Below are 16213 nucleotides of genomic sequence, written 5' to 3' on the forward strand. Positions count from 1 at the left end.
GTGTTTGAGACTCACAGTATGTGATGTTCATGTACTGAACTCTTGTTATTTAACTATGGCAACTATTACATTTTTCATTCAAATTTCACCTTTAAGGGACTCAATCTACTCCATCAGTGTTTTGATTATTGTTCCGAATCAGATCCAGATTTATTCTGACAAAAATGGGATTTTCTCAGCTTTTTGCTCAAAAAGGTTATTTATTAAAAATGAAACTTACCCACATTCAAGAGTTGACAAAGAACGCATGCATTTTTTGTTGTTTAATAGCAGAAGCTCAGGTCTTTCTTTTGATATACTGCATGTTCAAATAAATATAACAATAAATTCTGGGGGTCATGAAAGTTCAAAACTATCAAACTATCAAAAATGCGGGTGGGGAAAGAGAGAAATAAACAGAAATCTAAAAATAATAATAAAAATAAATAACAAATAACAAGCACATGGACACCTTAAGTAAAATTGAAATGAAAATTGAAAATATAAAAATAAAAGCCAGTAAAAAAAAAGGAGTGCTGTTGAGCTGTAATTGTAAACACCTCTGACTGGCCATTGTCCTCACCATACAATGATCAAAGCACAGGAGTGTTTGCAAGAACACGGAAGTGTTGGAAAGTGTTTTGAAAGCGGGAGCAGAAGTGTTTGAAAGCACAAGCAGTGGTCAACCAGCGGACCTGTAGGCTGATAGACGCCTGCATTCAAACGCTCTGTGTGTATCTGTGCAAGCGCTCTGTGAAAAGTGTCATTGATGTATATTTACAACATGGTACACACACATACCATACATACACACGTATGCATACATACATGTATAAACAGATTATACTAAATATTATAAATAACACTGAGGGAACTGGTGGAAAAAACATCCTGTTTTCCCTTCTTGAAACATAACGGCCACAAACATTCATATCGGCAGGTTGAAAGCAGATTCTCAAAAAAATAAGGCCCTCTATCTGGGTGGTAATTTGCTAATGACAGGGAAATTAATCTAATTAAGCGCTTGCTGAACAGCGTCTAAAAGGTTGATCTTTGATGTCACACTGTTGCTGCTTTAAGCCTCTTGCCATGTTGTAACGATCCTGCACCACTTGGCCAGTGTATACATGGCTTTTCCAGTTGTTCTTATTGACTGGAAAGGGATTTTATAGAAATTACCAAATACATGATTTAGAACTAAGCATAACTAGAAAAAAATTCTAGGAATTTTTCTAGAATTTCCATGTTCGTAGGGACCTCAAACTATAGAGAACTTGGAAATTACAACCTCTTGTAGCAGAAATGTGTAGTTTTTCAACTGATATGAACAGCCTAAAAACAGTGCTGTCTGAATTGTTTAAAGGAAACTGAAATGCTCTAGAGGTTAAAGAGGAAACCATCATCTCCTGAAAGGAAACAATTTCTTGTTCCACAGAATATCCTGACCTATTCTGTCATGAGTGCCAAGCTGCCCTGTGTCTCTGATATTTCGCTTTCCTCCTGAATTGTCTGGCCGATATAACCCAGGGCAACAGTGATGATCTGTTGTGATGACAACCTTACTGGTGTAGTCACCAACTCTTCTAGCTTTTCAAATCATTGTGCTCACATTCACCGTCACTGCACAGAGAAACAGACAGAGGAACACGGTTCAACAGTTTCAATCTCTTGTGCATGGTTAATATCACTTGTCCGATACTATTTTAATACTATGTCTCGTAAAAGAGTTTACGCATATTCCGATAACATTTATTTATTGAACAGCAAAAAATAATAGATATCAACACCTGAAATGACTTGTGCAGAATGACTAAGAATGACATTGCAATAAAGGTGTTAACAGCCCTAATCATTAGGTTAAATTATCTCTATTTTTATTAGCAGTATCTGCACAATCACACCAGGACAACCTGTAAGACAATATATAGGTATAAACTCAAGAGCTTTTTTAGCAGAACCATCTAGCTCTGCGGATTAAAAGTTTAAAAACTATTCTTCCCTTCAATTTTGTCCAGCAGTGCATGCCTTGCCCTCATTATCATAGCACTCTACACACAACCAGTCTAAACGAGGAGTCTGTTGCTTTTTTTCATTCCATTAATATTATTATTTATACAATCGATCAAGGTCAGTTTCGCAGGTCTTTTTTTGGGGTGGGGGGGTGGGGGGTGGTTTAGAAAAAGACTGAGCACACACTTGAGAAAAGGGAACTGAAACTAAGAAACTGACCTAAAGAATGACTAATATTATAATACCAGACATTTCATGTTGGCGTGCCAACAAATAAACAATAGCACAGGAAAAAAAGTTTCCCACAGAGAGAGGAGAGCCAAGGAAACAAACAGAATGACTATTAACACTTCAAACTAACACTTCATAAATAGTGCAAACTAAGGAGGAACACCACAGAATCCATTTTCCAAGTGTTTTGAAAACTGTATTTTTAGCAACAGCAATGTGCTTGATGTGAGAGAAGTACCAGAAATATGGTGCTAAATCTAATAAAGGTACAATTTAACAATTTCAGTCGTCTCTGGTTTAGACCTCTCTGTCTTTGAAGGCAAAGAACAACAGACTTAAAGCAATAAATTACATTTATTAAAAAAAATATATAGCATCTTTCTAAAACATACAAAATGTATGGGGTGAAAAAAAGCAGTGTGCAACAAAACAAGAACAGCTGTGTCCAGCTCTCAGCATGGTGAGGGATATTTTCTGACATGAGGAGCCCTGCAGAGAATGTGCTGAACACAAACAGGGCAAAAACCATGACAAACTGAGAGAAAATCCAAGCTGCTTTCTACAATGCAATTTTTTTTTCAATTGAATTGTAAAACCGCAGACATACTAACAAAGTTTATCATTCTGATTTCACCAGGAATATACACAAACTGAAGATCATTCTAATCCCAAGTGCAAAAACTAATTCCAGAACCATTTGTTTAGGGACAGTATTACTACGACCTAGTGAAGACCACCAAGTACACTATGCAAATACAATATGTCAGGTTTTCAGACTTCGACCAAACGGTTGCATTTTGTGACCTTTTTTACGTTCTGCTTTTGAATGAAAGCAGAACGTAACCGCGCTACTCGTTTGAACTGAACTGCACAGACCGTTTATTAAGCTCATACAAGGGCCGACCTCGATCACGTGGCACCATTAATACACAACACAGCACTATGAGAACCAGTGACAAAGAGTTTGAATAATTAATAACATCACTACTAGGGCTGGTTGCATTGCAATTATTTGTTTCTCAATTCAATATCGATTCATCAAATCCTATGACACACACAGTTTGCATTCGATAGTTGTTGCGACATGCGTTCATCTCGTGGCAGTGCGCGCGGTTACGTAGATCATGGCGCTCTCAACAGTTGTAAACAAACCTACGCTCTCAATATATTTGAATGACTTAAGCGAACAGACAACAGAATCTGTGGGAAACACTGTATTGTGTTGACAAAATAGCACTTTGTAATAGAGCTGCAACTAACGATTATTTTTTCTGTCGACTAATCTAACGATTATTTTTTCGATTAGTCGACTAATCTAACGATTAATTTTTTTACCCTTTGAAATTTTTCAAAATTCTGTGGCACCCCCTCGCATAAGTTACGCTAAAGGTGTAACAGTACAGACTGCTCACAGTTCACTTTGTATCACGGTTTTAGGTTCACGTTTCAGTACAGTTCGGTATTTGCTATGTTCAGGGGAAAAAGGACTACTGTCAAATGAAAATAAAGAAAATAAGAACAGATAACTTAAATAGAAGCAGCAGCACAAATAAATACTATTGAGCAAAGATGAGAATAAAATAAACAATGCTTTTCAGGATTTTCAGGTAGGTCTGACATTAGTTTTTAGGTAGAGAAATGGAATTAAGTAATCAAAAGTAAAATAACCACACATTTAACTGTTTAAAATTAAAAAATAATCCTTATTAAACTTACAAAAGCTTTTCAGTCAGGAGCAGTGAGTGATGTCTTTATCTTTTGTTTGACATTAAACAGACAGCAGTGAATGCTACTGCCCCTTTAAGACCCACGGATAGTCGTCGTATTTTCTGTATAAAGTTCACTTAAGGAATAGAGTAGGCTATGACATTTTGACATACTTTTTGTGAGTTTGTCCGTTTAAGCACAGGATTTGAAAGATAACTCAATATTTGCGCGCTTTGGGACGAGTGCACAGAGACAGATCTTCTCATTCGAGTCCCATGGCTACACGGGGGTGATGACGGTGAAAATGACTGCTCATATTCGGACGTACAGCAACACTCGCATGCGTTTTATAAAGTTTACAAAGAGAGACCGTTTTGCCCACGTTTTTCTTTTATTATCGCTGTTGTTGTAGTGCATACCTGAGGAGTCAGCACGTGTATCCATCGACAGAAACATACATAGGCTACAGCATTATTTTCAAGTTACAACCCATATTAAAGATGCGTCATCAGATGCGAGATGAACCGAAGTGTAAGTGCGTCCCCGCAACTTTTGCTCGGGATCCCGGTTGGGAAACACTGGTCTGTATTGATTGACACCGCGCTGGCTTGTTTAGAATTATATGAGCGCCGTGACCGCGCGCTGCCGCGTGATGAAGGCGTGTCGCAACTCTGTTATTCAACTGCTCTGGTTTTAAAAGCTATGTCATACTAAATGTGCCAAAATGCAATAAAACTTGTTTTACTGTCGAATGCAACGCGTGTGTGTGTGAGTGAGTAAGAGACGCGCAAAAGGGCGGAGAGAGAATTTAAGGAAATGCAGCTAAACGAATATGCGTGCGTCTTTTAAATAGCGTAAAAATGAATGAATGACGAATGTGGCGGCCGTTATTGATTATGTGGCGGTCCGCCACAAATTAGTCTATGTGTGGGAAACACTGTTTGGCCTCTGTTTAAAGTATTCCCATACTTTTGATATTCGCGGTCTAGGTTTTTGTGATAGAACCAGGAGCAGAAGCGAGATGAACGTCTGACACGACGCGTCGACGCATTTCACGAACGTCGACGTATTTCCGTAGTCGACGTCATCGATGACGTCGACGCGTCGTTGCAGCACTACTTTGTAATAATATCAATGGTTGCACTTTTTTATGAGTATGCACATTTTGTGCTTCCGTTCACATTTATTTTATAACTTGAATATATAGGGAGAAAAAAAATACTTTCTACTACTTACAGTTACATGCACTTTAGAGGTGTTAATAAAGCATCTGTTTGTTACAGTTGTGGTTTGTTTTCAACACATGTACAATATTGTACAGTTTCTTATGCTAAATAAACCATGACAGGAAACATGCGGGGGTCAATTTGTTCTTAAACATTGGTAATACTGCATGCATTATTTAAAAATAAACTCAGGTACTTAATTACTTGTGTATTTACTTATTAATGAATCAATATCGAATCGAAACCTCAAGAATCAAAAACGAATTATGAAATTCCTAACAATACCCAGCCCTAATCGCTACTGCAAGATCTAGTGGGAAGAGTTCTGGGCAGAATTCGCTGTTATAAACCATATATATCGGATCAAACAGGGCTGACACAAAAAACAGGATCCTTAGAGGCACAGGTGCAACTGCTCTCAAATGTTAGTCTGAAGCCCTGTGTGTCCATTCTGTTCAAAACACTTCATAACACTAATATAATCTCTCACTTCAGAGAAAGTCAAAGGTGTGATTAAATAATTAATAATTAAGTGAGAAAGATGTTGAGCATTGTAGCCAATCACAGGCATGTCTTATGAACACATGATAGCTATAGCCATTCAGTCTCAGGCCATTGTGCTGAAATGAAGTGAATGAGCTTAAACGATTATAAAAATAATTAGTAAAAATGTTTCATATTTTTTTTTGTAAAATTGTATAGGTTCACTACCAACTGAGGTGTATAAGAGTACACTTTTTTTTTTTCTGCACAATAATAATGTAATCTTTAAATGACTGAATAAGTGCAATTCACCTTTATTCCACAAGTTGGTAATGTTTGATACACAATGAAGAATTTTTTGAGATAGGAATTTTGGGTTTTCATGAGCTGTATGCCAAAATCATCAGTATTAAAACAATTAAAGACCTGAAATATTTCAGTTGGTGTGCAATGAATCTAAAATACATGAAAGTTTAATTTTTATCATTACATTATGGAAAATAATATAACTTATTTTGAAATAACTATTTCAATATGCTAATTTTTTGAGAAGGACCTGTAACTGTCACTTGATGGTGGATCTGGTGAAGCTGTCAGGGATCAAAATATTGATTTTGTTGATGTTGAAAGTGATAGTTTTGAAAATATGTTTGAGATGATGAATATGAGGCAGATGCTAAATTAACTGAGGAATTTTATTCTTCTGTAACTGTTACTCTAATTTCAGGAGAGTTTTATAGTGACAGGTAGATATCCACTAGTGTTAGATATAGATCCGGGTCGCTAAAGACCCGAATATGTAAGAATGATTGGCGAAACAAAGTGCTTCTCATGCAGGTGGAGAAAGAAAAAGACGGAAAGTTGCTGCTTGTGCGAACAGTACATTTATGTTTGCACATTTACTGGAAAATCAATCTTGTGATTTTACCGGCTTTAATGTGTGAATAAAGAGGAAGAATCCAGATCACATCCCATGTGACCATTAGTTTCATGTCAAATATTTGTCTTAGTGAACAGACCTAAACTAGCTTTTTTCTTGAGCACAACAAAACAGTCCAAGTTATTTCAGAGGTTTTTGAGATCTTTAAATGAAAGAGTGCTTCAGTAAACACTAGTAGCGTAGGTTTCAGATACATACATTATGACATTAAGTGCTCATCAGACTGATACTGACGGCGAGAATGCTATTAAAACAGCACTTAGAGGCTTCATAATGGAAAAAAAATCATGTTCACTTGGCACTCTGTGTATTTAAGCCATTTATTAGACACACAACACACAAGCACCACCTACACACTACACACACACACACGCTGTAATAACAAACAGGGCTGATGATAACATGAAATAGCAGTGGTTGCAGCGAGGATAATCTCCTCCCACACACGTGGGCCGTGCAGAACAAGCTGCCAGCAGTGTCTCTCATGCCTACTGCCAGCAGGCCTCCAACGCAGAAGTGTGTTTGTCTTTGGTGCCATGTGTTTCTGAACTACCAGTAGGCCGTGTGCACGAGTGTGTGTATAGGAAATACTGCCACATCACTACAGGGACCCGATAAAATCTAATAACCAATATGTCTCGCAGCAGGAGTCAAGCTGAGCATTGAATCTGCCCCTTAGGTAGGTCATTAAAGGTTAAAGTAGCTTTTGGTAAATTAGCTAGATGTCGTCAATGATGATCGTTCTATTAGGAATAGAAGGAATGTTTTACTTTAGTGAAGTTGCACGAATTTCTTGGGTATAAAGTGACAACACAACAATTTTTTTAATAAAGCCAACCGTTGAGCCAACAAAAAACTCCAGCAATTAGCAATAAATGTTTTCTTCCTGCCATAGATCACCCTCCACCCACGTTCAATGCGACAGGGGGGATGGGGCTATTCTGGTATTCAGTGCAAGTGCGTCTCCTCAGAGAGAGCATTCTTTACACACGCTCTCCCACATGCATGAGTTAAGCGAGCAGTGAAAGTGTGGGGGAAGGTGAATATTAAAAGTTGGGGAAGAGTAGAGGAAGAATTTGGAAACATCATGCCAGCTCCCTCATCTGTCCTCCTTTCCCATGAGGCTCTATAATGTAGCGGTTTTCGCGATGACAAAATGACGAAATTCAGAGCTGGTGGAGTGGTGAGAACCATCTCCGTCCAATTCATGCAACCTGTCCACAAACAAATCTACAACATGAAGAGATGCTTAGGATGTGAAAGGGCAAGGAAACATAGGACGAGATAATTCATGTGCAAAGGGGAGTTTAACGAATGAATGACAGAAAGGGGACACTTAACTACATCTTTCTCCTATTCATAGATCCTCAATGCGCTGTTAGCGTGTGAAGGAGCGAGCCAGCATGCAACAGCTGTGCACAAAGAATCACACTGACATCTTGCATAACTGAACTAATACAATCTCACTACTTGTGTGATATCACATAACCATTGTATATTACTACAAGATAAGGAGTATGACTTACCTCTTTTTCTATTTCTATTTTTCTCCCGCAATCCACTGCCTTCAACAGTCCATAACCTGGCTATTTATACTTGACGACGAAGATGATAGTGGTAACAGACAGTGAAAAGAGACCACAAAGACTAAGAATAACCGTGCCAATTCAACAAGTCCTCAAGATTCTTCGAAGCCCTATGCAGTCAAGAGTGGACCAAACTCTGGCAGCGTCCCTCCTCCGGTGACGTCAACAACCAGTCACGTGAGTGCATAAAAAGCAGAAGCGAGCTAGTGTTGCCCTGGCAACAGGCAGACAGTTCTATAGTGATTTCAATAGGTCATCTGTCAGAGCTGCAGTGAAAGAGACCCTCACAAAACCACAGTCTAATCCCACAGTCATAATGAACGAGTGTTGTAGAAGAAAAGCTTCAGTGTAGACAGGAAGCTGCATCTAACGATGAAAGAGAAACCTCATGAGGTGTGCAACTTCATGCGGTATTGTGTGTGAAAAAAGAATACACACAAATCATCTGAATGTTGCAGTGTAGTGCACTGCATAGAAGTGTTGAGGTATATAAAAAAGCAGTGTTCACCAGCCGTTTCAGACATGCTTCTCTCAGTCGCGGCAGGAACAGTGGCTGGTGCTGAGTCAATGGTTCCCATGAGACTTTGGATTCAGATTATAAACATTCTTTGGTAATCAGAACCACAGAGGAAGGCGAAACAGACTTCATGTCAACATTAAAATCCCACTGCGTTAACAAATTGCCTGAGTGTGATTTTTTTTTTTTTTGATTTTGTGTAATGCAATAACACGTAGTTTGTCATCAAATTTCTCAAAGTGCACCTATTATGCTATTTTAAAGCTTCCAACTTCCACTCTGCTCTGATTGGTCAGACGACCCAGTTAGCTGTGAATGGTCTACTGTTAACAGTTTGTATTTTGGAAACGATCGCCCAATATCATAACTGAACTCCAGATCCATCCAAAGGTTTCCTTAAGCTCAGTGATTGCACACACTGTTAAGACCACAACTATGTCAAATTTACATCAATCACAACGCGAGTCCGAATCAATGACGAAACACTGGAAGAACTAGTTATTCAATCTGAACCTTGAGCAGGACATTTCTCAGTGATGCTAACTAACTTAGTTTGAGGTGCATTGAGATGTTTTAACAGTAATTCCTCACCATTAACGTTTGTGTGTGTGTGTGTGTGTGTGCACTTCTAATTTATTGCTGGGCACATAAGGGAAATGTATAACAGCGTACGTTATCCCAGCACTTATCATGCATTTGGCATTTGAAGTGTTCATAAAAGGGGCGCTTAAAACTGAAAGTGAACCATTAATGGTTAAAGGCTCAGAATCAATAGTTGTAAAGAATTACAACAACAGCTGCAACTAGTTGATACAACTGAGCAATCGAGTGGAGGCCATAAGGTCCAATGAAATAATTTCCCCCCTAAAATACATACGTTTACATTTTTTTGTACTCATTTTAATAATTAGATATGATTGTGTATTTTTGAATTTTAATTTGATTAATTGAATTCATAAAACATATAAATTAAACAATATTTATTTAAAATAAAACAAATGTGTTTTATTTGGAGCCTAAGACCCTAATGCGCGATGCTCTAGCTGTGCCCATTAGTTTCGAGCCTATGCATTATTTTTCAGTTACATATTTCGTTACTACTTTTCGATATTACTTTATTTTATTTCTGCTCTTGATCTGGCTTGTTTAATAAATATTCCTTTTTTATTAAAGTGGATGTGCCTTTTGTGTTTAAGAGTAAAAGCTTGAAGTTAACAGTCTACTCTTGTCTCAGCCGTAAAGCTGTTCAAGCTGCACAGAGTGGTTAAAATGATAATATCTGTCAGTTATTATAATACATATGACAAAAACAAAGGTCTAAATTATATAGCATATTCCTCAAAAGTTCTGATATGATGATATCGCTAGTTGACAACATAGAAGTATAGTTTCAGAAATCATAGATAGGCTATAATATTGTGCAGGATCATGTGATGCAATGCTGTCAGAGCCAATAGACTCGTATGTCAGACTCATTTCAGTGCGAAATAATCAGGTCATAAACGATTTAATATACAAATAGCCTACTAGTTTTTTAGTTGTTGTTTAAAAAAAATAAAAAATGTAGGCAGACAACAAGGCTACTAAGTACTGCGCACAGTGCGCAGCTAATTCATAAAAAGAAAAAGAAAAGAATTTCCTAACAATTTTTAGTCGAAATTTTCAGGACTTCAGCCGACCAACATTTTCTTTGGTTGATTACAGACCTAATTGAGACTAATGAGTTAATACATTGAAAAACAGGTGATAGCAATACAACAATCAGACACACTGGGAAACTGAGGCCATTTCCCAATATGCGTACATGTCTTTAGTACTGTTTAGGCATGTGCCGATATCAATTTTTCATGTTGCGATTAATTGATGAAATTTTATCACGGTATACGATATTATCACGATATTGAAATAAGTTGCAAAAAAAGTGTTGCCATAGCATAACAGCTTTAAGAACTATTTTAGTAATAACAAAAATAACTGAATGTTTAAATACAATAATGCACCAAAAATATATACAGCTCTGGGAAAAAAATTAAGAGACCCCTCATTGAGAAATCAATGTTAAGTGGTCTCTTGATATTTTTCAGAGCTGTAAAAGTACAATTTTCAAGATTAAATTGCAAAAGAATTAGGCTATAAAGAACAACAGGTAGGCTAACAAATTACAATAAGGTCTCATTATTTAATGCATTAACTAAGATTGAGCAAAAGCTACATTTGGTGCAGAAAGTATAATGTTTTTGGTAATGTTAGTTAAGAAATACTGATCATTGTTAGTTTTATCTTAGGTCCATTAAACATGTTATTTTGATTTTGATTTTAATGTCATTAAACAGTAACTAAGAAATTAACATAGAATGATTAATTCTTTATAAGTATTTTTCATTGTCAGTTTGGTAATAATGAATTAACATGTTAACTAATGAAGTCATATGTCTCAAAGTTTTACTGAACAATAACAAATAATCAGAACAGTTCTAATTATTAGGGCATGTTGTAGGCCTAGTCCAGATTAAAACATGAAAATGTTTAAGTTTGAAAATAAATAGCCTATTAAGTCTTTAAGTATTAAGTATTTGGTGCTGTGATGAACAACATTGAGATTACAAAAACGAATGGCTGTTTTAAAAACTACACGTGTTTTTTGTTTGTTTGCTGGTTTCCGGGGTAACCGGCTGCATTCTGCAGTTCATCAGCGCCCTCTGCTGTCACTGAGCGGCACTTCAGCAGCGCGTCTCCTTCACCGGTTCAGTCATGTGCAAACGCACGTTGGGCTTGTTTATATCTGAGCGCGTCCCTTTGACGCAGAATACAGCAGTGTTGAGCATTTATACGGTTGAAGTATTCTTGAGTGCATTATAAAAAAATTCTAAATTGTTAATAAATTATTATTTACGATATTTTAAAGTGCCCACGATAACAATATCGTGCATATTCATTATCGTGATAAATCGCATTAACGAAAATCGGCACATGTCTAGTACTGTTCCAATTCAAAGTTTACATCTAGGCAAGCAGGCTACAGTTCAAATTCCTGGATGTGTCCTTGATCCACCCCTTTTATCGAGGATGCATCGAGAGGAGACATCCCAGAATGCATCTTGCACCGACCAGCAAGTGTCAATAGCGGATGAGAAACCCTGCGTAATTTAAAAATACTACAGTCAGGGCCTGATATTAAGCATGATCTTGTTCTTGTGCTTTGGACATGTAAATCGTTCACTCTCTTGTCCGGGTAAAACATTTGCTTAAGAGATTGATATTAAAATAAAACAAAAAATGTGTGTGTGTTGTAAATAATTTATTCTGAAGCAATATTCTCACCAGTGTTCAATCAACTTTGACATATTTAAATCTGCATATTTTATAAAATTTTTTAATAGAATCATTTGAAATTTGGGATATTTTTACCTTTTATAAAGGCCATTTTCCACCGAATCTTATTAAATATAAGTTATGCTTCAGGTTTAATTTTATAAAAAAACTAAAAACATCAAATTATGTCTCTGACTGGACAGAAAGTCTACAGCTTGCAAATGCTGGATAAAATGAATCAAAGATGTGTTATTAAAATTAGTTTCATTTATTATACTGTAGCTGTAGCTTAAAAGTATTTTATAAATAAAGTGCAGTATTTAAAGGGGGGTGAAACACTCAGTCAATCTCATGCCAATCTTGAGTACCTATAGAGTAGTATTGCATCCTTCATATCTCCGAAAAGTCTTTAGTTTTATCATATTTATAAAAGAAATATAGGCTGTACCGAGTCTTTCCGGAAAAAACCGAGCGCCTGGAGGCGTATCGTGTGGGCGGAGCTAAAGAATGACAAGAGCGCAAAGCAATGACGTCCTCAAGCGTGGAGAAACCCATCTATCTCAGCTAATACAGATAATGATCCACAATCAAATCTGAGGCTGAAATAAACTGAACAGGAGAAACGGCAACAGCAGGACGTCCGTCTCTGTGGTATGTAAGTTACTGTATTTAATGGCCTCTCCACATTTCTGTGTGTTTACTCGCAGAGTATGAGGACATGATTCGGTTTATGGACTATTGTATGCGTCTAGACCTTAGAAGTAGCAAGCAAAACGGTTTTGCACGTCAGAATACTGTAACGTTATACAGAGAACAACAATGGAGTAACCGTTAACGCATTTGAATGACGAAGCACGCGATTGTGTCGTTTACTGATGTTTACTCATGCGACGGTAGCCAATAGCAGAGACATTTGAAGCAGTTTAAGTTAACTCACCGTCGAAGCTTTATCGCTGGGACCGCTCCGTCAGAAACACACTTCTTTGGTATGATTTGGTAAAGTCCTGTGACAGCAGTGGCGTGTAAATCCATTTTGAGACGCAACTGAAACGATGTTGTCAAGCTTCCCGTCATTTCTGCGTTCAAATCAGTTCAAATGCAGCGCTGCCTTCCTGGAATGCTGTGCTGAAGAGTTGAAGTCGCTCGACGTCACCCATAGGAATAAAGTGGAGCGCGGCGCCGTTCACTGACGACTGGATCTGCAGCTGAGAGACTGTTTACAGCGTGCTCTAGTCACGCGCGCGCGCACCCTACCGGGAGAAGAGCCCGTGTGGCCCATACAAGGACCTTCCGCTCTTATTAACGTCAAATAGACCCATACTCGAAAAAAACTCGCCGAAACTTGTGAGAAACCGGAAGGAGTATTTTTGACACAGAAATACTCCATCAAACGTCCAACATTAGTTTTTGAAACTTTGTCTATGTTTAGGATGGGAATCCAAGTCTTTAACAGTGTAAAAAGCTCAGTATGCATGAAACAGCATTTCACCCCCCCTTTAACAATGGAGTTTTAAAAAGTAAAAAAAAAAAAAAAAGGAGTTTTTACCTCTGTTTTATTCTTAAAGTATTATAGTGACCGTAATATGTTAATATGTGTCAGGAGTTATGAATATAAAAACTGGCATCTTTAAATTTTGATGAGGCGCCAATGACCTGTGCTAGTGCACATTCAGTCCATATATGAAACTAATAAAGAAGTGACAAACCATGTGACATTGAACTCCCTCACATCAACAAACCTTCCAGAGATCGTTATAACATGCAGATAGATACGTTTTAAGACAACAATCGCGACAATATATGGTTTGTCTATGTTCTTTTGCCATGTTGGGTGTTTTCATAATAGATGATATTTTATAATGCAATATTCGACATTGCTTTTATCATTGTGTATTTTCTGTCAGAGTTTTTGACCCGAAGTCACATGAGATCACAGAAGGTTATGTAAAACACTCGACTTCTGAAGTATAAAGTGATATGAAGTAAGTTTGGAAAAAAACTTGTGAACTTTGAATTGGAACGGTACTTGATCAGCGACTGATGAAGATTCACAATTGAGATTGATGACTATTCCTCCCGTCCTCTGGAGTTTCGTTCTCCCGAATCACTCTCGGCAAGTCTGAACTACCAAGGACACAAGTCACAAGTTTGCGTTCTTGGTATTGAGAAACGGCCTGGGTCAAATGAACAAGCACACAGGCAAACATGTCTCCCTCATCTTCCATTGCTTGGACAAACAAATGAGTTTGGATTTTGATCCAAACACGTCATAGCTATTAGCCTACCTAGAAATCTAGACGCACCCTAGCGGCAGCAAATTTAATCTGCCCGCAAGTGTCGTCTAGGAACTCTCAATTTAATCTATCAACAAGCTCTGTTTCACCTTCGTTGCTCTGGGTGGTGGTAGCGCAACCCTATCGCGTGTAGAGGGAGTATGAAAGACAACCGTTTATCCCGCCCCTCGGATTGAGCCCTGTCAATGGTGAGTTTCCAGACCAAACATCTTGATGTGGGTCTGGCTTGTCAGGCTACATTGCTATGCAAACAATGGGCAATACTTAAAGTGGAACAGGCAATTTAAATCAACCTACAAACCGCTTATGTAAAGTTCTCTCTGCACATTAAATAGGGATAGGAGAAAGTATTTTAACATTGTTAAAATGTGCTGGAGCGAAGACACTCTCTCAAACTTGATTTGGGGAAAATTTGCAGGATTAAAGAAACTGAAACATTAAAGTGCAAAAATAATGTGCTCTAGTCATAACACTTTTTTTTTTAAAACTCTAAATCACCATTCAGAGCTGAAACCCAATTAAATGCCCTTTCAACATAACTTTGAAAAATAGGCAGCACTATTTTTCTATTGGTGTCTTCCAGAAACACAAAAGATTCTGCAAGCTGCATTGGCCCAGCAGCCAAGGGACTGAGCCCTGGTCTCTACATTTCTTTGCAGACAGTGGAAAGAGAAGTAAAGGGGTCTCTGGGTCACCATTACAGGGCGAACACGCCTACTCTTTAGCCCAAGAGCGTGGAAAAATCTGCTTTCATGCAAGGGTCTAATTTGAATACCATCTGGTGAATAGTTGAATAGAGGTAACCAAGCCTCTAAAATGTGGCAAGAAAGGATGACAAGAGAAAAAGGGCAAGGTCAGGAAATAAGAGCACCATGGGGGGAGAGATCTGGCGGGGCAGGGGTGTTAGGGGGGAGAGAGAAATACTAGTGTTGGGTATATGGTTAGAGTAGGGGGAGAGGAGGCTTGAGGAACACGGATGTTTGTTCAAGACCGTAGAAGGAAAAATAAGTTGCCAAATAAATGAGGCGAGCAAAATAAAAAACTTGATTTGGGTGGGGTGGACTGACAGAATTTATATTTCAAACTCAGGAAAAAAAACGTCTCTGGATATCAGACACCACATACACTCTGATAAAAGGAGGACAGGAGCACACCAGTCTCCATGTCTGACACCAGACTGTGAATGTTGGACATATTTGGGTAAAATGATCAAATTGAGCATAATTTTTTTAAGCATAAAAGAGATGGGGACATTTTTGAAATTATACAAAGTGTTCACTGAATACACTTTACATTTTTGAAAAAATTTGCCCTAAGAGTTACAATATATGGGGTAAGCCACCATAGAGAGATCCTGTCATTAAGCAGAATTTAAACAATTACAAAAAGTGACCATGAAATTACCAAACATTATGCAAACACTAGCTGAAAAGGGCAGTGGTGGGTAACTCTGGGCAATTATTCTGCCTGCCACTATGGCCAGCAGCTTGCAAGACATTTAAATTCGGGATTTGACAATAAATACCAATTGCTTGGATGCAAAGATTGCCACATGAAGAAAAAATGGATTATGTTGTGATGCACAGACTAAACAAAAGTTATTAGTTAGCAAGTCTGATTAGCTGTTTGTTTGGATGTTCAGTGCTTGTGCAACATGAGAGCTTTTAACAGAACATGCATATTCGAGGAGTTTCTCACGCTTCACGTCAGAATGAATTTTGTCCTAGATTCTCTTTCACATTGTCTAACTCAGTCGTGGCTCGTCTATATGGGCAGGTGGGGCACAACCCCACCAAAATATTCATCCAAACATTGACCTCGATACTAGGGGTGTAACGGTTCAAATTACTCACAGTTCGGTATTCATCACGATTTTAGGGTCACAGTTTAGGTACGGTTCCTATGTGCTATGTTCAGGGAAATTAGGA

General features: G+C 37.9%; 1 protein-coding gene across 3 annotated transcripts in view; it reads right to left on the reverse strand.

Moving 5' to 3' along the window:
* ncalda (neurocalcin delta a) overlaps positions 1–16213 on the reverse strand; it is an 80229-nt gene that overhangs the window by 18192 nt on the left and 45824 nt on the right. Inside the window, exon 1 of one of the 3 annotated variants that reach the window (XM_067449171.1) lies at positions 8103–8333. The exons of the other annotated variants lie outside the window; for them this stretch is intronic. The gene's annotated coding sequence lies outside the window, so the exon portion shown is untranslated. Of the gene's footprint in view, positions 1–8102; positions 8334–16213 lie in introns of those variants that run through there. 3 annotated transcript variants of the gene reach the window in all.

The sequence above is a fragment of the Pseudorasbora parva genome, chromosome 7, assembly GCF_024679245.1.
Source record: "Pseudorasbora parva isolate DD20220531a chromosome 7, ASM2467924v1, whole genome shotgun sequence".
In the NCBI taxonomy this organism is placed as follows: Eukaryota; Metazoa; Chordata; class Actinopteri; order Cypriniformes; family Gobionidae; genus Pseudorasbora; species Pseudorasbora parva.